Source organism: Lutjanus erythropterus, chromosome 7, assembly GCF_056507025.1.
Source record: "Lutjanus erythropterus isolate fLutEry1 chromosome 7, fLutEry1.hap2, whole genome shotgun sequence".
Classification (NCBI taxonomy): domain Eukaryota; kingdom Metazoa; phylum Chordata; class Actinopteri; order Lutjaniformes; family Lutjanidae; genus Lutjanus; species Lutjanus erythropterus.
Genome location: NC_139323.1, coordinates 32,126,321 through 32,149,858, shown reverse-complemented (window position 1 = coordinate 32,149,858; position 23,538 = coordinate 32,126,321). Strand labels below are relative to the sequence as shown.

The following is a 23,538-nucleotide window of genomic DNA, read 5'->3' as shown; positions in this document are numbered from 1 at the left end:
ATACATTGATAAAGAAACCCTCCCAACCCTGAATATACTGTGACAGACACTGTTTCATAAGCCTGTTAATGAAGAAAGTAAACAGGAAAACAAGTTAAAATAGCCTGAGGTTCAAAGTTAACACACTTGTTGCTGATGATGGTGATGCTTCCTGCTGTGAGTGCCCTTTAAAAATTAAGAGCAACCTCAACTGTTGTGTGTTTCTGCATTATTATCAACTCAGCACATTTCCCTTCTTGATGTTTTGACAGCTGTTTGAGCTGTTTGAAGAGTCACCCGAATAACTGTAAAACCCAGTAAGGATAAAAGAAGCTTTGCTGTTTGTAATGTCCCCAGTGGGGATGCAGCAAGCATCATAATTATCCAGTATTCCCAGTATCTTTGGTGCCAGAAGTGCAAACTAATACAACACCATCACCATTGTCATTATTATCACCAGCACAAATCCCAGCCTAATAAAAATAGCACTCTCAAATTAACAAATTACAATCTGCTCTCCAGGAATCAAATTGTTTTACGCTCTAATACCCTTCCGCCCACGCACACACAAGAAAAAGTGTATTAATATCTTTTCATGAACCTGGGTCCCATGGCAACACCAAATTTGCTCTGTCTGGGTGTTGGGATGATCGAATCCCCCAGACAAATCACTGCACGATAACACAGGCCTCAGCGCTGCGATGTGAAGAGGTCATCCATTGATATTAATGGCCTGGTGGTTTACTGGCCTGTGGTGATTGGTTAAGTTTATTCAGGCATTAGTTAGAGGCCCAAATCAATGGGATTTAACAGCCGTTTTGACTCCAGAGGGTCTGGTGCATATGGTGTGGAGGGGGGGCTGGAGGTGGAGGATGGGATGAGGAAAGAAAAAGAGTAGAAAATGGAGCTGGTGTAGGAAGATTAAAGATAAACGGCAAACAGAAGAGAGGTCAAGGAGGAAGAGGAAGAAGAGAAACTGGGGGAGGAGGGTGAAGAGCAGAAATGGGGAAGGACACGGGGAAGTAGAGTAGAGGAGGAAGGTTGAGGTGAAACGTCCCATGGCGCCGTGTGGTTTGTCCTTTGCTAATCTGCAGGAGCGCCCACGCAGACACACACAGGTTTCTTATCAGCTGTTTTGTCTACAGACGGAGAGATTTGTAAACTCTTTTTATGTGTTGGACATCTCAGCATCTTTTTTTTTTATCTGCGGCTGAGTGACAGTATTCCCCTTTTCCCAGAAATAGCTGACCGTGAGAGTTGACACCTTGGATGATCAGATCTCCACTGACCCAATTCCACATTTGAACAAAGTTACAGTACAAAGATGAACATATTATAACCCAGACTATTATCTTTCCGTCTTTTGCGTCTTTGACCAAGCTGCTGCATTTCCCGAGTTGGAAGTGAGTTAGCCTGGTCCCAGATCTCTTGACCACTGCCCACATATTAGACTTGTTCATTGACTAATTTCAGTTCTTTTTCAGTGAAATGTGAAGACTGAACAATATTTAAAATGCCTTCCTGTCTGTCTTTTGTCCTCTCAGATCCGGTCTCAGTGGATCTGGACCAGTATGATGCGGTTTCTCTGACTGATGCTCTCAGAGGTTTCCTGCAGGATCTTCCCGCCCCCATCATCCCCGCCACAGTCTACAGCGAGCTGGTCTACACCGCTCAAGGTACAGTGTGCTACCCAAGTTGTGTTACTTGTATGCAGATTGAAGTGGCTGGAGTTATTTATTTGAATGAACCAGCTCTTACCTTGACAGCTCAGTCTAAAGTTAAAGTTTTGGGAAAGTCTGGGAGGCAAAACTACCACCACAACTGTGACCCACATAGAATTTCAGTTTCTGAGTTTTCCTGTAGCCATAAGAAGCATTTACATGGCTGGTGACCGGTGTGAGTTCAGGCCTCCAGCTGCGTCCTCACTCATCTGCTCTCCACTCTCACGCACTGCAGGCTTAAACTCAATCTGAGTTCAGGGTGCCTTTTTTTTCTCTCTGTCAGTTGGCATGAGCGCCGACACTCGTCACACCTGACAGATTCCTGCCATATCTGGATGTAAAGACGACAAGGCTGTAGCCTCTCGTCAGCATCAAATTTCTCCTAATCTCCTGACAGCTTCAGGATTATATAAAAACAAACTCTGAGCTGAAATGTGGCTCGGGGCCAGGTTCTCTCGCTTTTCTCATTTTCTGTACAGCTGACCTGCTTGTTCACCCTTTCACCTGCCGCCCACCTCACCCAGCAGGCCCTTCTCTCTCCGGCTTTTAGGGACTCTCACACGCTCATCTATTTTTAATGAACCTTACCTTGACATTCTGTGTTTCGTGCTTTGCGTGGGTGATGTGCGTGCCAGTGTGTGCAAATAAAAGAAAGTCAGAAGACGGTCAGACAGATAAACAGACAGACGAGTGTGTATTAGCGCTGTGTGCGTTACTGTGTGTTGGTCAGGGCAGAGGCATCGTCTGAGCTTGCAGGAAGTTCGCAGCAGCTTCCTTGTAACCTCCTCCCAAAATATTACTTGGCTCAGCTTCTCAACATGATCTCCAACTGAAAACCCCCTCAATTATGTAAGTGCTTTTCTCTCCCTCTTGGCCCTCATCCTGTTAAGTGACAGCCCTTTTTTATTTTACTTATTCATGGAAGCATTTTAAGGCAGGATAAACCACTTTGAAAGGATGCACCAAGTATTTTGCACAGGTTGTCTGAGGTCAAGCCCATTGAAATTGAACTTCTTATTTAGGAACGGGTCACTCGAAGAGCATCGAGTGATTCCTTCTGTGAAATCAAAGGGTATTATAAAACAGGTCTGAAGCATTTAATTTGTACAGTAAGGATAAGTCACGCAATAATATGAACAAATCCCTGAAAAATAAACTATTTGCTCGAGGGGCAAGTGGTGAGAATCTTTTCTGTCCCTTCATGTTTCTTTTTTAGCTGCCATTTAAGTCTCCACTTCACTCAGCCCTCAGGTGTACATACCAGAGGTTCAACTGGATATATAGCTAAGTGAGCATATAGCTGCACATATTCAGCAACAGCACACAAGTTACATTGGGTGCCAATTGAGCTTTTTTCCTCAACCTGCCACCTGTAGGAGTTTTTCCTCTAAACACATTATACATTTTACAAAATAGTTACTGAAAACATGTGAAAAGATTGAGGACTATGTAGTGCTGAATTCTGGAGTTAGATCATAGTGGTGTTTGAGACAGCGGAGTGGACATGCCCCATTGTTTCAGAGCAAAGAAAAGTGCAAATTTTTTCATGATATTGAGACCTAATTTTATATACTTGACAACTTTTTTAATAATTTAGATTTGTCTGCTTAATAACACATGTTGCTATGATGTGACCACACCAGGCCCCCATCCAAAACACACATGGGACTAACAACTTTGGCTCAGGGAAACCATATTTAGGAACAACATACACTCACTCATCATCCATCATGTTAACTTTAACCATTTTCTGTTTGGGACCAGGTTTTTCTCCTAACCAGTTAGCACTAACTGACTTTTCTGTCTGTTAAACACCATTTTTAGATGACAGAGAAGCTTATTGCAGAGCTTTGACCAGCTTTTCCAGTTGGGGAAACTAAAACAAGAACTGCATGAATTACTGAAAAAAATCTGATAATTCAGAGGTCTGAAGGTTCTGGGGGCAGTGGCCAATGTTTCAGGGCTTCCATCATTTCAAGGTTCATTCAGTCACCTCCAAGTATTTTTTTGGAAGTGCCTGCCCTTTTCCAAACTGTTTCTAAGGCTGACTTTCCAGATGGTTCTGTGTAGCAAACCCTCTTGGTGTGTCAGGTTTGAAAACAGCAACTTATGTTAATTACTTATATACATTAGAGTCAGTCCTTTTTTAAAGTGACTGTTGGTTTCACATGGGAAGTGAAACCTGGTTGAATCATCCATCCACCTCAACGCCCTCTCTGTGTGCACTTGTCCTTTGCTCCTGCCATTGCCGCCCCTGCTGATACTGCACTCTCATACATGAGGGTACTTTTCACGCCTGTGTGAGGCAAAACATGACACTGACATGATATTCTGTTATGGATTGGTGGTTCTATTACATGCTTCACCATGAGACTGGCCTAGAATATGATTCAAGATTGTTTGACAGCTCCTGGTAGAAACACGAGTGTGCCAGTACTGTTGGAGCCTCAATGAAGCAACTAATGCCAGTCAGGTAATGGAAGTAACTTGATTTTTGCAGCTATTTGCTGAAGTGAAATACCAAATTCAGTGAAGTTCATTAAATTTTCAAGTTTAAGTTCATTGCCTAAAACCACATCCACCAAGTTAATCTGAATTTGTTCTAGTCTGACTCAGATAAAACAAATATATCCAACAGTACTGTCTTGAGTACAATGCAGTATCAATTCAAATGCAAATAATGTTGTGAACCCGGAGGGCATGTCTTTGTGATTACATCCATATGGATGGAATCAGTCACATTTGCGTCATATAAAGACAGTTACTGCCTGTTCTGTCTCAGTCTAATCCCTGAGATTTGTTGATGTTGTAACAGTTAAAATCCCCTCTCATTCCTTTTTATTTGCTACCTTTCCTCTGGCTCTCCTGCTCTCCAGGAGACAAGTCATTCCCTCATCTGTTTGATCTGTGTCCATTTTTCCAGCCAGTGGCTCATCGTGGGAAATTCCCATACAGAGTACTGTACAGTGTTGGATATACAGATAAAATGTGCAGAGTTCGGAGGGATTTTCAAATACCCTTTCAACTCTATTGACACACCAGTTGGACAAAAAAATAAAATAAAAAAAACATGCAAAATCCCATTTAAAAGTAAGATCTGGTAGCAAAAATTGATTTTAGGAGGGAAATTAAAGTTAAATTAAGTTAAATTTTGTGCGTCATCACAGTCAAACTCCATTTAACCCTCAAATTAGACCAGTCATTTTCTATATTATCCTCATTTTTTTTTTTTTTTTTTTTTTTTTTTTACAGTAACAGAATAATTACATTTGTTGTCATCAGATGGATGTAATCCTCCCATAATCCTCCTCTCATCTGTTCCTGCAACATTCTGACCACAATCAGCCTTTTGTTGTCACGGCAGGGCCATTTCTCAGTTTTATGCTCTCCAGCTTTAAAAAGACGCGAGGATCGTGATGCTGTCACATGTGCAACAGCGCCTAAAGCCGTTTTAAAGGGGTGTCGACTGCAGGGGAGAGACGGCTGAATGTGATGCTGTGTGCTGTTCGAGCTCAGTAGGAAGTTTCCTCTGAATCTTCATGTTTACATTTTCTACATTTAAATGTCCCAGTCCACGCCTCCCTCATTCTTCCTCATCCTCGTTCTGTCTTTGTTCCCTGAGTCACTTATCCTAATAATTTAATCTGAGACCTTCTACGCTTCCTCCCCTCGGCCCCGTCATTCTTTTTCCTCACCCCTTGCCTCCCTCCCCCCATCGCCTATTTTTTATCCTGTCCCTGTCTTTTCTCATTCATTAGTTTTGCGAGAGTTAGTTAACCCTAATGGTCTCAGCGAGGTCATCGTCTGTGGGGACAAAGGCCAGCTGGTCAGTCTGACTGACCACTGTCCATCTGGACGCTCAGAGTAGAGAAGCTGTTGCAGGCAGAGACTTTAGAGATGAGACGTAGAATCAGTTGATGTGTTTAAGTGTTTCATGGGACTATAAAGACCCCGTCAACAACATTTTCAACCTTCTTATCCATATGATAAGCTCTGTATTATTACTTTTTTCCCCCAGAATGTAATTTGCTGCTTTTTATTTTTTGGTCCTACGATATGGCAAAAAGTATGTGGACACAATATGTGTACACTGACATCTCAAATGCAGCAACAGCATTCTGCTTATAAGATAACATATATTTATTTATATAGCGCCAAATCACAGCAGAAGTTATCTCAGGGCACTTTTCATATAGAGCGGGTCAAGACCACACTAAAGTATTTATGTAAATCAATGTGCAATAACAATATTCCGCTCAGGGGAATATGAATGTACATACTGTGCAGTATTATCACATGCCAGCAGTGCAATATCTACATTTCAACTGTGCAGTCGTGTTAACTCAACTACTGAGTCTGTTTCCTGTTCGTGTTTGTCCAGTTTTATTCTGTATTGTTTTTAATCTTCATCTGTCTTCATGTTCTGTTTATGCTTTGTTTATGTCTTGTTTATTTATTTATACATCTTGCTGTTTACTGTTTACTTAATATCTCTGTGTCATTACAAATGTTCCTGTTTTGGGATTAATAAAATATTATGTTATCTTAGTATTTTTAAATGTTTTTTACGAAGACCCAAAAATACTCAGAAAGAACAAGCACTGAGGCAAAAATTTAAATGGATAGTTTACAGCAAAATAAAAAATACATATTTTCCCTCTGGCCTGTAATGATGTTTATGTATCTAGATAGTTTAGGTGTGAGCTGCAGAGTTTTGGAGATATCAGCTATATAGATGTCTGCCTCCTCTTGAATATAATGGAACTGGATGGTACTCGGCTTGTGGTGCTTGAAGCACCAAAAAATACATCTGAAAAATTCAACAGCAGTGTCTCTTTCCAAAAACCAAGACCCCGTTACTCAAGACAATCCACAGACCTTGTGAGCAGTTTCATGTAGGAAGTACTTTCTTTCTGCAGGAGAATCTAAAGAAAGTAGTTCCTAGATCTGATGGAACCCGACTCACATTAATACATGAACCTAACACAAATGTCTGAATGTCTGATTTCTACGTCGTTTTTTACCATTTGAGGTTTCAACTGCTGCTCTTTTAATTAATGGTTTTCTGACTGGAGTATTGGCACCACCTACTGCTTATTTCAGTGAACCAGCTTCTAATAATAATCGCATAATGGTGGTGAAAAGAAACCAGCATTCATTTGCATTTTCTTTTGCTCAGTTTACTTGAAATTTGTTTAATATTTGTGATACATTTGGGTAGAAAAATGGCTATTGCTGCCATCTTATAATTTACTTTCTTAGCATGCTAACATTTGGTAATAAGCATGTAACATGACGTACAGCTGCAACTGATGGCAGTGTTGTTAGTTTTTTCATGTATTTTGTCATAAAACAAAGTAGTGGACTAGTAAAACTTTTGAACTGCTGGTGGCATTAGAGAAAAAGTCAGAGCAAGTCATAATAAATTATCTTCTTGGAAACACCACTGTACAAACTTCCATGGCAATCCATCTAAAGTTGTTGAAATATAATCTCATTGAGATACTGACGACCAGCATTGCAATCCTTTAAATCATCCCTTTGATTTGTAGATCAATTAAGTCTCCACCATCACCTCTTCCCTGAATCTGAGGGACAGGCATGTTCTCATGTTCCTCAGTATCAATCATGGATCCTGGTGCATCATGGACAGTTTGGACAGTCGAGGTTGGAAAGCACCAGAACCTGAATTAAAGTTATAATCTTATTTACAGCTTGTCTTTTTGTTAAAACCAAAAACCAAAAATAATTATTTAATGGGGTTTAGTTTTGATTTAATAATCTGGATGGCTATTTCTGTTTCCTTGAGCTGTTTGATTCAACAACTGACCTCATTCATGTGATGATCTGATTGGTTGTAATGCAATGAAATTTAATTTATTTAGCAGATGTCTTTCTTTGAAGCACCTTAGAAGTGCATCTAATGTCCTTATGAAGAGCTAGATGTCATCAAAATATGTACAAGCATCCCTCCAAAGCAAAAGAAACAAAACTTAAAGTGTGTTTATTGTTACAACGGCCTCATTTTCTTTAAGAATAGGACATAATTCTTGATAATTGCATTAAATTTTACATGAAATAATTGTAGAATTATTCATTAGTAAGTAAGAAGGTGAGTTGCTTTAGTTATCCCTGTTTTCTCACAAAACCATTAAAATTTGAGGTGAAGCAGACAAAAATTCAGTATCTATATTATAGACAGCTAAATAAGAATTATTTCCAAAACTGTCCTGGGTTGAAGCTCGTCTCAACTCCCCCCCCACTGTCCAGTTGTCCAGTCTCCCAGAGTCCCATGGGGCCAGATGGACAGGCCAAGTTCCCTCTTCAGCCTTGACCTCTATTGACCAGCGGGGTCAACCACAATCCATAATAACAGAGGGAGAAGGACTCCACGCTGTGTGTGTGTGTGTGTGTGTGTGTGTGTGTGTGTGTGTGTGTGTGTGTGTGGTGACCGTCTATGATCAGTAGTGGTCAGACACAGAGAGGTGACTTCCATGACCCCCATCAGGCTGCAGCAGATTGTCAGCCATCCATCACCGCCCACCTGCCGCCGACTGAAAACACACACACACACACACACACACACACACACACACACACACACACACACACACACACACACAAACCTTAAGTGTCCCTGAACTTCCTTGAGTCTCCCATGTTCCTCAACAACGATAAAAATCGTCTCGTCGATGTTTTACATTCCCAAAATGTCAACATTTCTGTATTTCATATTTATGTTTTAACATTTTATTTCAATGTTACATTTCTAAACATTTTTATTGATATTCACTATGTCAGACTCCATTTTTGACGCTATTTATGTCTATCATTTTTCATCAATACCCATTAAATGCAATTGCAGTCTGTAATTTTCGATCGTTCCTGATCAATATGTGTGAACCTAAATCTGCAAACCTGCTCAGAAGGGGTTCATGTGAAATGATGCATGAATGTACTGAACATTATCACCATTATCTCCAAAAATGCACTCAGTAATCATAAACTACTTCCTAATGCAGACAAACTAAAGTTGTTTACCGGATCCAAAAATATGAACCATGACAACCTCATTTTCTCTACCAACGATGGTCCAAATAATGAGAAAGTGACAGAATATGAGTACCTTGGTATTTGGATAGATGAAATGTTAACTTTAAAATATCTTGTTTCCAAGCTGGTGACTACTGTGAGGATGAAAGTTGCTTTCCTCCTGCATTGCTAAAGGTGCTTAATGAGGCAGCTTTTTTTAATCAGTGTTAGACCATGGTGACATTTTCTACATGCGCGCTTCAGCTGCAACTGTGAAGCCCTTGGACTCTGTCTGTGACTGTGCTTTAAGATTTATTACTGGAGACAATTATAATACCATCAGTGTGACCTGTATTCCAAGGTTGGGTGGCCCTTTGTCTCATAAAGGCGTGAAAGACACTGGGTTTTATTTATTTATTTATTTATTTATTTATTTATTTATGAAGCTCTTATTGGTCTTTTACCTCCTTACATCACTTCTCTGCTGTCGATTGGATTACACTGCAGATGCCTGCTGTTTTTACTGAATTTGGAAAATCCAGTTTTTCCAACTGTCATATTTTACTTCCAGGTCTTCCTGTTTTAGTTGATTAATATGCCTTCAGTTTTACCTGTTTTTATTTATTATTGAGGTTTTTATTTATTCTTAAAATTTTATTGTGGCTTTCATTGTTCTTTTTTACTTCTTGTTGCCACCTTTATGAAAGTTTCTCATTGGTGTTTTTTGTGTCTAGGAGCTTTATTTTTTACTTGGCTACATTGCCATTTAGTATATTTCTGACTTAAAATAATTTTTAAATGAATGAATGAATTATCAGAGGTGGAAAATAAGTAAGTTTGATTGTCTGGATTTGAGAGACTCAGCAGGGAAGCTACAGAATGTCCTTCTCACTTAATAAAAAAAAGATTTTATTTGTAGCCTTGAAATGTAAAAAGTTAGTGGTAAAATACCTAAACTTTCTAGTTTATTCTTACATTGCCTGGCCAAAAAAAAAAAAGTCACACTAATATTTCGTTGGACCGCCTTTAGCTTTGATTATGGCTCACATTCGCCATGACATGGTTTTGATAAACTTATGCAATGTCACAACATTTATTTCTGTCCAGAGTTGCATTAATTTTTCATCCAGATCTTGTAGTGATCATGAGAGAGTCGGACAGGGTGCATCACTTCATCCACCTCTCTTCTTACCCTGATGCACTCATCACTCTGGAACAGGGTAAACTTAGACTCATCAGACCATCTGACCTTTTTCCATTGCTCCACTGGACAGTTCTTAACCAAATTTAGTAGTTATCAATCTCCTTAGTTGTTTTTGCTCGATGCAGGACAATAATTTGACCCTTCACTGCATCAGTTAGGCTTAAATAACTTGTTACCTGCTGAAACATATTAATCACTGCAGTAATTATCCAATGAAACGCTTGTGCCTATTCGATTAGTCAAATCCAGGTGATGACCTTTGTTTTGGTCAGGCAGTGTAGCTCACCATGAGATGGTTTTGAGCAAGTAAAACGACATCAACAGCTCATATTTAAATCTATAAAAGTGCACGATCCAGCAGATAAAGGCAGACATACAGATAATCCCTGTAGAGGACAATGCCATTAATTTACAGTACACTGCACTCACACATATACAAAAATGGTTATTAAATAAGCCCACTTCAGTCCTCCTTCTGAAGCTTCTTGACCTCTACTCTCTGTCTGCCTGACCTTTGACCTGTGAACACCAGCCCCCAACATTGGTACCACACAGGAAGACAGATCTACAGTGTACTTTGCATAGCAATGTGCACATATGGACAAACATCTTCCTTTTCCTTCTTTATAGCTTTGTTCTCTGCTATTAAAAATGTCAACTGTCTAGTCCTCAGTGTCCATTCCCATAGTCATTGGTGACATTTAACCCACTGGAGACTTTGGGCTTGTGGTGTTCGTAACAAGCCACTGAAAAATACATAAATAAGTCTTTTTAAAAAAAATGACCATCCCTGTCTAGAAAAATATTAGGAAGGGTGGACAACATAATGTTACATAAAGTACATAGGTTGGCCCTTCACAGCTTACAGCTTCCTCTCTCCTTCTTTCTCCATTCAATCAGTCATCTGTCAGTTATAGAGTCAGTCGTTCTGTCCGTTCTTCCAGCTCTCTGTTGGCTCTGTGTTCTTGGGATCGATACGAACATTTTACTTCCTGCATTGAGTGCCAAATACACCAATACCTCTCATGGTCAATCAATACACGTCAACATTCTTACACCTGGAAACATATAGAATGTACACATGTACAGCACTGCACCACACAAATCACTCAATATATATACAGCATATACTGTGCGTGTGAAGCAGAGGTCCAGTGTTGCTCTTTTCACAAACTCTGCTCCAGTGTGCTGGAGGAGACAGTTTTTCTATTTTTGTTGAAATGTTCACCCTTTGTGACCTTTGCGTAACAGCTCTAATACAGTACAAGCTTAAAGAGAAAGTTTAGATTATTTGAAGTTGGGTTGTATGAGGGAATCATCAATAGTCTGTGTAGTTCAGAAGCTGGACATTTGCACACCCCCACTTTGAAGGTATACTTTAGGAAGCTAGACAATATATCAGTTTAAGTGGTGCTATATTTAGAATATTGTTGCTGCTTTGTTATACCAAACTCCATGGTTGAAGTCAGTGATTTTACTTTGCAGAACACAGGAGTTGCTGGTCTACTGCTGCATCAATCCTTATCTTCAGTCTTCATCTAACAGCTCACTGTGGCTGCTCCTTCTTGTTCCATTCCTCGCTGCAGCGTTCCAAACTGATCCACTGTCAAAAAGTGACCAAAATGACCATCTTGTTCTGTTGATGCATGTTTGACGAAGAGTATCAGTCAGTCCTAAGCTTACTGACAAACATTGCATCCCCTGTGGCTACTTCATATTAAAAGTCAACTTGTGTTTTGTGAATTAAATGCTTTTAATGTGAAGCTGCAGCAACTTAATACAGCATTTTTATCCAGGAATGTCAACACAGAGACACAATTCATAATACTGCAAATGTTTAAATACTGCAGTACTTTAATCAGTGGGCTACAGGCTCAGTCACCATTGTATTACCTCATTCTGCGATAGAAAGTGACTTAACAGACAGTTATTTAAATTAAAATCTTGGAGATTGCCTCTTTTAAGTAATTCTTTTGTCTAAATCTACATTTGCACAATTATTCAATCTTTACTGCACTTTGCATGTCTTTTGCAATGAATAAATAAAGTACATAATCATATAGTTATTGTTCAAATTGTATTGGTAATTCTTTTTATCACAGTAAAAGATCCATATATATATGGGGTTAATATTCAAGGTCATTCATGTTTAAGCTTATCATGATCAAGCTAATTCTCATGCACCTCAGGTTTCTGCACTTAAAGCCACAGGAATAATCCTTTGAATAGCAGAAGGCGTCGTTAAATCAAGACTTTATGATCTCAAGGAAATACACTCCGGATGTGGTTTTTACAACGGATCTTTATTTTTCCACTTTTTTGAAAGCTTTCCTTGAGCTACTGCTGTGAACGTATTTGCAAAATATGACTCATGACAAAACATGTCAATGACACACACACACACACACACACACACACACACGCACACACACACACACACACACACACACACACACACACACACACACACACACACACACATACATTATATTGACATTTTAGCACCAAAACAAATATTACTTAATAGGGCTGGGGGAAATACATGATTCTTAGATGCATCACAATATGATGATCATATGTATCAAAAATGGATTCTCTAGGTGTTACTTAGCCTGATTAACATGTAATGAAAAAGGCGGGGGTCAGTGCAGCACACGGACATGCTAGAGTTATCAGTAATTAATACAAATACATTTGTGTCGATTTAGTGTCTAAATTAGTGCCTCTGTGAGACTAACGAGAAGCGTATAATGAATACTTTTTTACGTGACTTTTTAAGACGTGAACAGAGCGGAGCAGCGATCAGCTGTAATGAACGAATTCAACCAACTCCGAGGTAAAAAAAATAACTCTGCTCAGCCGGTTTATTTCAAAAACTCTGCAGCAGCTCCGGATGATGGACAGCAGCGTCTTTCCCCAGAGCTCACTGTTGAAACAAAGAGGCTGCTCTCCACTGCTACAGACATGTTAATTGCAATAGCAGTTAATGCAGTTAATGTTTTACGCATTTAAAAGCTGAAATGACTCAAAATGATTTATTGATTACATAGATGCAGATTAATTTAATATTCAATTAATATTCAAACAATAGAGTCATCACAGCAGCTCTAACGTTTTCTTGTTTGTTGTTAAGTTTATTGGAGTGTCTAGCTGTTTCTTCCTTTGTTGAATGCAATTTATTGATTGATTTAAAGACAAAAGTGGCTAAATGTGTGTCCAGATTACATAATCCTGTTACATGTAATCAGTTGCTCTGCAAGCCTGGTGTTAAATGATATCGTTACATGATTGTATAATAAATCAGAATACAGTTTCACTGAAATGTTGAATCATTGCATAGCCCTAATATATCAAACACAGTACAACATTTGAAATGAAACAAAAAGAAAATTAAGACAAAACTGGAAAAAAAACAATATATGTTTATATGATTTCACTAAAGATGAGTCCTAATCAGGTTTTGGTTCAGTTTGGTTCAACTATGACTGTAATTTTACTGTCCAGGCTCAATCAGTCAATCCCACGAGCACAAACCTGATTAGAAAATCATACTTTTAGTACTGAAGCACTGGATCTGAAAGAAGAGTTTGTACTGAAATGGAATCCCTGAGCAGACGCACAGATTCAGACAGAGATAAATGGACTTGATATGTCTGGTTGTTCAGTGGCAGATCTGCTCTTTCCCACTGAGTTTCCCCCCCGTCATAAACTCGGCACACAGCAGGCTCAGGCACAGATGTTTTCTTGTTTGCAGCTTGTTTGCGGTGGTAAAGGGCCTGTGGTGAGAGCTCTCGTCAATACGTCTGGTCCTCTTCAAACACGGCCCATTGTCTGAACCCCGGCTAATGCAAGAAAAGGAGTCGTATTATCCCCTGCGCCGCCTCCCGCTGTGTCAGTTTTACAAGCATCCGTATACGAAACCCCTGTGATTTTCTCCATAGCGTCTGTCAGGCTAACTGGTTAGCAGCTGGCTGCTGAACTGGGTCTGAATTCAAATCACTGATGTCCTGCCAAGGCCATACATCTCCTCAAAGTCGGCCAGCAGTTGGCAGCATGCTCGGATGGATATCGATGGAGGAGCTGCTCACCAGGCAGCACAGCAGGGACGTCTGCTCTGTCTTCAGTGTGAATGAGTGAAATGGTGAAATGTTTTTAATGTGATAGATGTTTATGCATGCGCCGTGCAGGGTGTCTGATCAGAGGTTCACCCAGCACTCAGACACACAGACGCTTTTCCATCTTATTTTCTCAGATTACTGATCAAATAATAATGCAGAAAGTTTTTCATTACTTCTGTAAAATAATTGATCTGAACATAAAATAATGGTGGATCCAGGAGAAAACTGTTCAAACAATTCAAAAGCTGATGCTTACCTTGTTTAAAGCAACCAGTGATGTGTTCCACATGTATATTATCATTTAAAAACAATGATCAATTAAACACTTTAAGAAAAAGTTTAAGTCCTGGAGGGGAACGAGACACTGTGTGGGACCATGATTACAGTCACCACATTCCCAAAATGATGAGATGCCATGTAAAACATAAATAAAATCAAACATTTATTCAATTGAATAAAATACAAAGACAACATATTTCATGTTCAAACTGTTTTTTGTAAATATATTATGAATGTGATGCCTGCAACACAGCTCCAAAATGTTGGGACAGAAGCATGTTTACTACTTTGTTACATCACCTTTTCTTTTAACAACACTCAGTAAGCGTTTGGGAGCTGAGGACGCTAATTTTTGATGTTTTGAAAGTGAAATTCTTTCTCATTCTTTCTTAAAATGCAACAGTCCGGGGTCTCTGTTGCAGAACCGCAGGTACCTGCGCTACTACAAGGCCACGCTGTTGTAACACGTGCACAGTGTCCTGGGATTATATTGCTGAAATAAGCAGGGATATCTGAAAAAGACATTGTCTGGTTGGCAGCATATATTGCTCCAAAACCTGTATGTACTGTTCAGCAATTTGAAATGTGGACTCGTCAGACCACAGCACACTTTTCCGCTTTGCTTCAGGCCATCTCATTTGTGCTCAGGCTCAGAGAAGCTGGCAGTGTTTGTGGAGTTTGTTGATTGGATTCTGTTTTATTTCTGTTTTACAAAAGCAAACTTTTTTGGGATCGGGGTTGTAATTAGAAGTAAATTAGTGGTAAGGTTTGTATTTTCTGTGTTTCTCTGTTGTTCATAATTTCTGTGTTCAGGATTTTTTGAGTAGGTCTGAAACATGGCTGAGGAATTGTCCACCCTACTCTGCCTCTGATTGGCTAATTCTTGCTGCCTTTGTTGGTTGGGTTGGTTGGGTTTCCATATCAGTGGGGTAGCTGCAGGCATAAGGAGTGATGATTGGTAGGGTTAGGGTAAGAATATCAGTGTAAGACAATCAGAGGTGTAGTAGGGTAGGTTATTACTTTGCCATCCTTGGAAAACAAAAACGCCTCCAGCAGTGTCCTAAGTGAGAAAGCATTTCATTGGATGCTAATTTGAGTCTTCTTTCATTCATTTTTTAAATAATTTTCCAAGAAATGACTCTAAAATACCATTAATACCCACAAAATCACTTTTTGTCATCATTGTTGGGTCAGATAGTGGTGTATAGGTGATGCACAGTCCAATACATGTGAGATAAAAACACTTTGTATTTACATTTCACAGGGACTTTAATAGTCTGGTGTTGTCTTTGTCTTGCAGAGAGTCAGACTGTGGACGAGTGCGGGGACAGGCTTAAGAAGATCCTGGAGTCTCCCAGCATCCCTCAGGCCAACCACCAGCTCTTGGTCCACCTCAGCCGACACCTGGCCCGGATCAGCCAGCACAGCCAGGTCGGCCCCCGGCTGCTGGGACAGGCCTTTGCCGAGGCCGTCTTCAAGCACTCTCCTCTCAGGTACGCAGGTTTCACCCTTCGGTCATCGACTGATAATGTAGCTTATGTGCAATATACGTGTTTCTGACTCGCTAACACTTTAACGCCTTTAACCTTCATTTTTAATCACTCAAGGTGTATCAAATTGCAGGTTACCATAGCAACAGCACTGAAGCTTCAGGCTCTGTTAGCAGTTAGCTGACCTAACCATGAGTTACACTGACTGCAAAAACACATTAACATTGAGGAGGATTAAAACACAGCCTCTTTTTTTTAACTTGGCAGGTTGCCATGGTATAAGAGAATTAACATTGTTCCAGATGTTCATACACACTCAGGCCCTGTGATGCTGTTTACCACTCGGCACAGAGGTTCATAACCAGTGAGAGCGACAGTACTCACCACCGCATCCTCTACAACAAGGGTGGTCCTCTCTGACTGCTACATTGATAATCGGTATATATATATTGTATATATACCCACGAGTTCCACCAATCATAGCAATCTGAGAAAAGCTTGCTTATTCAGTGGCTTTTTCATTTGCTTCTTTATCTCTTCAGTTTCATGTCAGGTTTGTATGGTGTGGTCGTTAATCACAGTGTCTCTCAGGGACACAGAAACAGAGACGCTTCCCTCAAGTGTGTAACAGGAGAAATGGAACAAAGATGAGTTACAGAAGAGATAACAGCCTTTGTGTGTCCTGCTGGTACTTCCCAGAGCCCTCTGACATACCAAACAAGATTTCTGAAAAAAAAAAAAAAAAGTTGAAATATATAATATAAATATTGCATTATTTGAGAGACAACTATATTTATGAGAAACTTTGAGAAGCAGGGGTGTTTTTAGAGGGGGCGGGACACTGGCCTTAGTAAGGCGGAACCTTAGTTAGAACCAATCTAGTCTATTTTTAATTTTTTAAAAAGTTAATTTACATCAGTGATCACTTGACAACACAGGGTTGTATATTAAGATGTTACTAGGAGTTCCCTTTATGCTACACTCACAAAAACAAAAACCTTACACAAAACTGTAAACAGCAAATGGGTGAATGAATGGTAGAGCCATAGTAAATTCAAAACGCTTAGTTGTTGCAAATAAGAAGAAATCGCCACCAAATTCATCCACTGACTCAGAACTTGAAGGTGAACTGATGAAAATGGTGAAAGTTTTATCAGGTTACTACAAAGTGTGATGTTCAGCTTCATCTGACAATTAGCGATACAAGCCACAGAATTTGAACCTCTGTAATTGAATTGCACCATGAGAGTCGTAGTTTACTTCTTTCCTTCAGCTTCTGTGTCCACAGGCCTGCAGTCTTTGACTTTTATTATCTAACACTTCAATTTTTGCACTGCTGATACAGCCAGAAGAGTTTTATGTTCGTCCGAGTTTTAAAGTGCTCCAACTGCCTTTTATTTCCAGAGCCGTCAGTTCAAAATAACTTTTTCCATGTTTCTACTCTATAGATGTTGGTGGGCAGGTGTTAGAATCAGAATCAGGTTTATTGCCAAGTAGGATTCAAGAAATCTGGCTTGCTATATTGGTGCATAACAATAAAGATAGTATGAAAAAATATAAAGAAAGATGAAAATAAGACGAGAAGCATAAATATAAAATAATGCTGGAATGTGCAAATTATTGACAACAAGATAGTTGAGGTAGTGAAGCAGTGAACACCATTAGGCATCTATACAGTCTATTTTACCAACAATGTTTGGAATTTTACAGTTAAATGGGTCACTCAGTCTTGATTTTCCACCTGAGCTAGCTACAGTATATTGTATCGTAGTGCCACATGATCATATGGACACTTGACTTTGGACAAGTTCTACATACATACATTAACCAGCAATCATGTATGATGTAAATACCAAAAAAATTAGAAATAATTCATTTATTTTAATAGCTTTTACTTGGAGTAATTTATGTATTTAATTTTGTTATTGACTGCAACTGACATTAGACGCAAGCACCTGTTTTCCAACTCAATGCACTGCCTGCACTGTTTATAACCCTGATAGGGCAAATATAGCAGAAAACAGGAAATAATTCGCTATTTTTAATGTGAAGATAGCACTTAAGCAGAGCAATTTCAGATAAAAAGCTTAATTTTCTGGTAAATTATCATTTTTGCACATTTCACTGTGCACACGTTTCACAGTCCTTGAGAAAGTACGTATAATCAAGTTCAAATCAAAACATGAAAGTCACAAGTGATGAAAATACAAGAGTTAATTCCCATAGAGCTGCGAAGTGGAATTTATGCTCTTTAGCATTTCAACTGTTTCTTTTCTTTTTCCATTTGTTGCGTAAAACGAGTTATTATTCTCTTGCAAAAAGTCCCACAGTGTTTTCAGTGGAAAGGGTATTCCCGTTTCATTCTACTTCTGTGAATCAGCCAGACAAAGAACTGAACAAACTTTTTGTCAGACACTGATTGAACTCTATTTATCAACCGCTGCTAGTTTCCCCTTCATAACTCTAATTAATTGAGTGAGATTGACTTGATCCAGCACAAAGATCTGATATTTTTGTTGTAAAAATCCCTGTGCTTGCTAGTTGGAAAACAGAGTATGATATTTGGCTCAGCTGTAATATCAACATCCTGCAGTTAAGGAGCTGGATGTTTGAACACTGAGAGAATGACATTAACAAGGCTGATGGTATTGTTTTGTTTCTCCTGCATAAGCTCGCCCGCGTCTGTTTTTCCAGAAATTACAGAGGAATTTCTCCTTGTGGCATTGTGTGTGTGTGTGTGTGTGTGTGTGTGGTGGAGATGTAGTGGATTTGGGGAGCAGTCAGTGAGTCAGAAACAGTGCTTGTTTGCACAGCCTGGTCAAAGCAATTCACCTCTGACGTGCACAACGGGCGTATCATAGCATGCCATGCTATTACAACCAGGTCCCATGTTAGCTTATTTCGTGTGTGTGGAAATGTTAATAAATCAGTCAATAATCAATGCAGTCTGCAAGTATTTAGATAGTCGCGCATATTCTACTATTTGGGCTTTTCTGCGGCATACTGGCAGGCAACTATGAGGTCTGGCAATATTCAGAGTCATGACAAGACCAAGAGGAATTGACCCTCCTGATAAGTTGTGTGTGTCTGACATATCTTCCTCCTCTGCATCATAGAGCTTCATTGTTGTCCAAAAACTATTAAAAACAGACACATTCCTTCATGACCACAAACACCGTCTGTTACTGTAGTTAATTATGAGTCAGTCTCACATCCATCGTCCTGCTGTCACCCAGCTGTTTATAAAAGAACTTGTTTTGATGGAATATGCAAAACTTAGAAATGGGACAAAGCTATTGTTTTGCAAGGCACAAGTGTGTTTTGCAAGTGCCCTCATGTCCCAAGTCCTAACACTTTGGTATCATTTTTTCCAACTGGAGCTCAGTAACATGATGTTAATTCCTCATGTTTCTTTCCTGCAACTTGATTGGATGCTGCTGGATTTTTTGTGTCTGAAACTGGAAGATTTATTCTTTCTTTTGATATTTTCCATGTTAATATTTTCATAGAACTGAATATAATAATTTTGTCAAAAATGCAGACGCTAAGAAAGAGTTGAGAAAGCCAGGACCCAATTTGAAATCTGAAAATCTTCTGTGGCCCTCTGACTCTGATCAACACACAAGACTAACTGATGAAATATAATATGCATTCCAGTGTTAATGTGACTGGTGACTAAATACACTAAATATACTAAATACATTGTAACGCCTGTTAATCTCAGATACAAAAATGAAGAATAAGAAGTAATTTAAATCCCCTTCACAGCCCACACTTTGGGAATCACTAGTCTGAAGGTTAAAGATGCTGGGAGATAGAGATCTTGAGATCTTGTCTCCAAATAATTTCCCATAATGTCACTTACTGAGAAATGTCACTTCAGTTGGTTAACGTAAAATCAAACTGGTCTAAGTTCATGCACCGGAGAAACCAGCACACCAGCTCAAGCCAAGGTATCAAATATTTTCAAGGCCAGAGTGAAGTCATGAGTCTTTGGTGTTAAGTCCAAATCGAGTTTTGATTTTGTCAAATCTAAAGTCATGAAATTGGTGACTTGAGCCAGACTTGAGTCCAAGCTGTGACTGGAGTTAATTAATGTTGATATTAGTCTGCGGTTTCCTTGGTGGTTACAATTTGACCACAATTTCTGCTCATGTTTGTGGTTTTTGTCACTAGTGCGGACGTGAACCCGGAGCATCACGTCAGGATCTTGGAAGCTCTAATTGCGACAGGAGGTCTGATGGAGATGCAGGCTGCACCAGGTAGGATAATCAACATGCACAGACACACAAGCTTTCTTTCTTTCCCATCTATACACACAACATGCATACTTTCTTTTATTCTTTCTCCTAGCAACATTAATACTGGCTTGTGATATTGTGCTATCTGATATCGCCCGGCTTGGAGTCTTTTGTGATGTTGAAAAATCCCACCAAAGCTCATCTGCTCTGTCTCTCAGCACACACACATGCTCAATCTGTCCTGCTCTGTGACAAAGCGCCTGAAGTTTGTTTCTCAACTGTATCACCATACATTTCTCACACTGGAAACATGACATTCCCTCTCCCTTCCCCACTGTACCACAAACTGCAGCGGAAAACACACGTTTGGTTTATGAAATATGTGGAAAACACAAACCTTTTGCCCAGGCTGCTGTGATAAATTGGGCATGAAGCATAAAATAACAGCTTTAAAGTTTACTCTCTGTTAGTTTAGTTTACAGCCTGGATGTACAGAGTTTATAGTAACAAAACATGGTGGTTTCGTGATGTTTTCCCTTTTGCATTCTTGCATTGCTGGACTGTTCCAGCTGAGAGTGAGGCTATGAATGTGTCTGGATTTAGTGTGTATGGGCCGTGTTCACTTTAGAAAATTCTAAGACCTCAGAATCAGTTCTCCGAAAGCATAGAAAAACAACCTCCTTTCTTAGACTATGGGTTTAGGCCACAGGAGAGGCATTGTGTAACTTGTTATCTGATGAAAGTTATACTCAGAGAGGCTGTATTTAGCTGTGTTAAAACAGCTACCAATAAGTAGTCTACTGATTTCACCTGACATCTCAATGACAGCGTAATAAAGCAAGAAGGTAAAAAAAAAGAATTGAATAAATGAATGAAGAGCTGAGGGAGGGATGGAGGTAATATTAAGAAAAAAAAACTCGAAAACTTGAAATTGTAAATTTATGAAAAGAACCTCTGAAATGATACATTTACATGAAAAACCCACAAACAAGAAATAATAGTAGATGTAAGCATCGACATCCTTGTATTTAGATTGTATTTAATTCTGAAAAAGCACAGCAGGCCTTCAAAATCAGCAAAAATTGGCGTTTCTTCCAATGAAAGTTAAAACTGATGTTCAATATCAAAACAAATATGTAGAAGTATTGTAAAGAAAAAATACAGTGCAGTTGATTTATTGGGATATGAAATAGTTAAAATGACGCAGTTTTTCTGTGATGCAGTTTTGACATTTAGTCCGAGGCCAGTTAGTACGACACCTTAGGCTTGATTACTTAATTTAATTGTGTGTAAGTCTGAAAGGTAATGCTGAGGTCTAAGAAATGTCCTAAAGTGTTGACTGCAGCCGTGTTTACAGATCAGGTCACAAACATGTGGAGCCTGCTGCAGCTTTAACCTGCCTGAGTCTTTGGTGTACGTCTGTAGAAATAAAATGCTGTGCAGGGATCAATCAGGCTCTGCGAGGACGAAACAAAGGTCAGACAGCAGGTGTGTGGCTGATTGCAAGGGGCCAAACCCGTCTGCTGAGGTCATTGTCTGTGGGTCAGTGTGTGTATAAATGTCAGTAGGTCAGCGTGTCTGTGTGTATGAGGTTGTACTGGTCTGCTGAAGGCCGTGGTGTTAAGGCCAGGGTCGACAGATTGGTCGGAGCAGTGATTAAAGTGGCTGCTCAGGGGTTATGTTTCCTTTATATGGAGCGGTGATTCATTCAGGGGTGATGTCTGTTCTGAACTAATTAGCAGATGAAAGTGGGATTTATGGTTAAAACATGACCCTGCAAGGACATAATGCGCACAAAAATCCCGAGACATGTCCAACTCTGGATAGACGGGCAGACTGGAACTTGCCTCAGACTTTTCTTTTATGTAATCTTGCTCTATGCTAAAACGTTAACCTTCTGAATAGACACAACCTCCACTGGGAACAGGCAGCATGAAGTGTCACTCAGAATTTCAGCTTTTGTGAATTACTCCCAAAATGTATATTTCTATATCTATTATACTGCTGTAAAGCTGCATAGCTGTGGATAAAATTCTATAATATACAATTTTTAAAGGTAGTTTAAGTACAATTTGTCCGACCTGTTCTGAAACACATCAGAAAGACACAAAGTTTATTGTTGTGTCTCCTTCCCAGGATGTAAAGTACAGATATTTTGGGTTGGTAACGTGGGCAGATGGCAGGGTCTCTGCAGATATAACCATCACACACATTTCCAGTGGGTCATAAGTGATGACTGAAAGGGGTTATGTTACTGATTCTGTACATAGTGGGTATTTTTTAGGAAAATGTTGCATATTGTGCCTTTAAATTTAAGACTTTGGGCTGATTTTCAAGTGAACCCAGGATGCTTAGTTACAATTCCAAACACTATTCTATACATCTTAAAGAAAACTGAGGCTATAATATTCAAAAAGCTTTATTCACAAGTCCACTGGTTGCATCTGGCAGTTGTGGAGGCATTGCAGTAGGTGCTTCACCAGCTGTTGCCTGGTGAAGATCTGCACTCCACTGAGTGACCTCCTGTCCTGTCACAGTTACATGCCTATGGTCAAACTTTTTTGGGGTAATTTTTGACTCAGATTTTAGCTTTGACAAGTTAATGTGGTTGTTACATCCAGTTTCCCTTATTTGAGTAAAATCGCAATCAAAGCTTTTTCTTAAAACGTCTCTCTAATCAAGCTCAGACATCTTAATGGAACAATCATTCACAAAATTGCCACTTTACAAAAATCAGAACAAACCAAGCCATCAATTGAGACCTTACCTTGACTTTAAAGAAATAGTTTGGACTTTTAAAAATCTTCTATGAAGTTAGAGATTGTTTTGATGCTGGCGACCACTGACCCTTAGCTGTCCTTGTTCTTAACAACACACACACTTCATAGCGCCACAGATCAGACTTAACTATAGGTGGGACTCATTTGTTCGATTTTCATGTTTTGTGGATGACACACACAAAAGGATGGGATGATGTCTGGAGGATGATCAATAATTCATGGAATAAACCTCCTGCAGGGAGGGGAGATAGAATGGAGACATGAGGCTGGATCTGCCGCTGGAGATTTCTGATTTTTCCTGATTCAGAATATCTTTAAAATGCAAATGTTAAAATGTAGCCTGATGGGAAGCACACACACACACACACACACACACACACACACACACAGAGGGAGATGCTGGACACGCTCAGGTTGATTTAAAATGTCCAAACACAGTTGACATTTCACGCGTCTTCTCCTCAGGGTGTCCTGGTTTTAGTTGTCCTTCCTCAATTTCTAATTCACTTTGTTAGGAATCGACTCGAAGGTTTTCCCTTTTGGTTCTTTTTCTTGATTTTGGAGAAGTTACTTTGATATTAAACATAGATAAATGCATGCTCTTTGCACATTTAGAAAGTTATGTGTCAAATCAGTTAAAATAAGCAAGAGAGAAAAAACTGTGTCTCTTATAGGCGTGTGTGTGTGTGTGTGT

At 39.4% G+C, this 23,538-nt stretch overlaps 1 long non-coding RNA gene across 1 annotated transcript; it reads left to right on the top strand.

Moving 5' to 3' along the window:
• Positions 1-1,524: 1,524 nt before the first annotated feature.
• On the top strand, positions 1,525-20,088 carry LOC146324254 (uncharacterized). The gene is made up of 3 exons (XR_014771223.1): positions 1,525-1,655; positions 15,634-15,826; positions 20,000-20,088. It is a non-coding gene; the product is annotated as an uncharacterized LOC146324254 (long non-coding RNA).
• Positions 20,089-23,538: the final 3,450 nt, after the last annotated feature.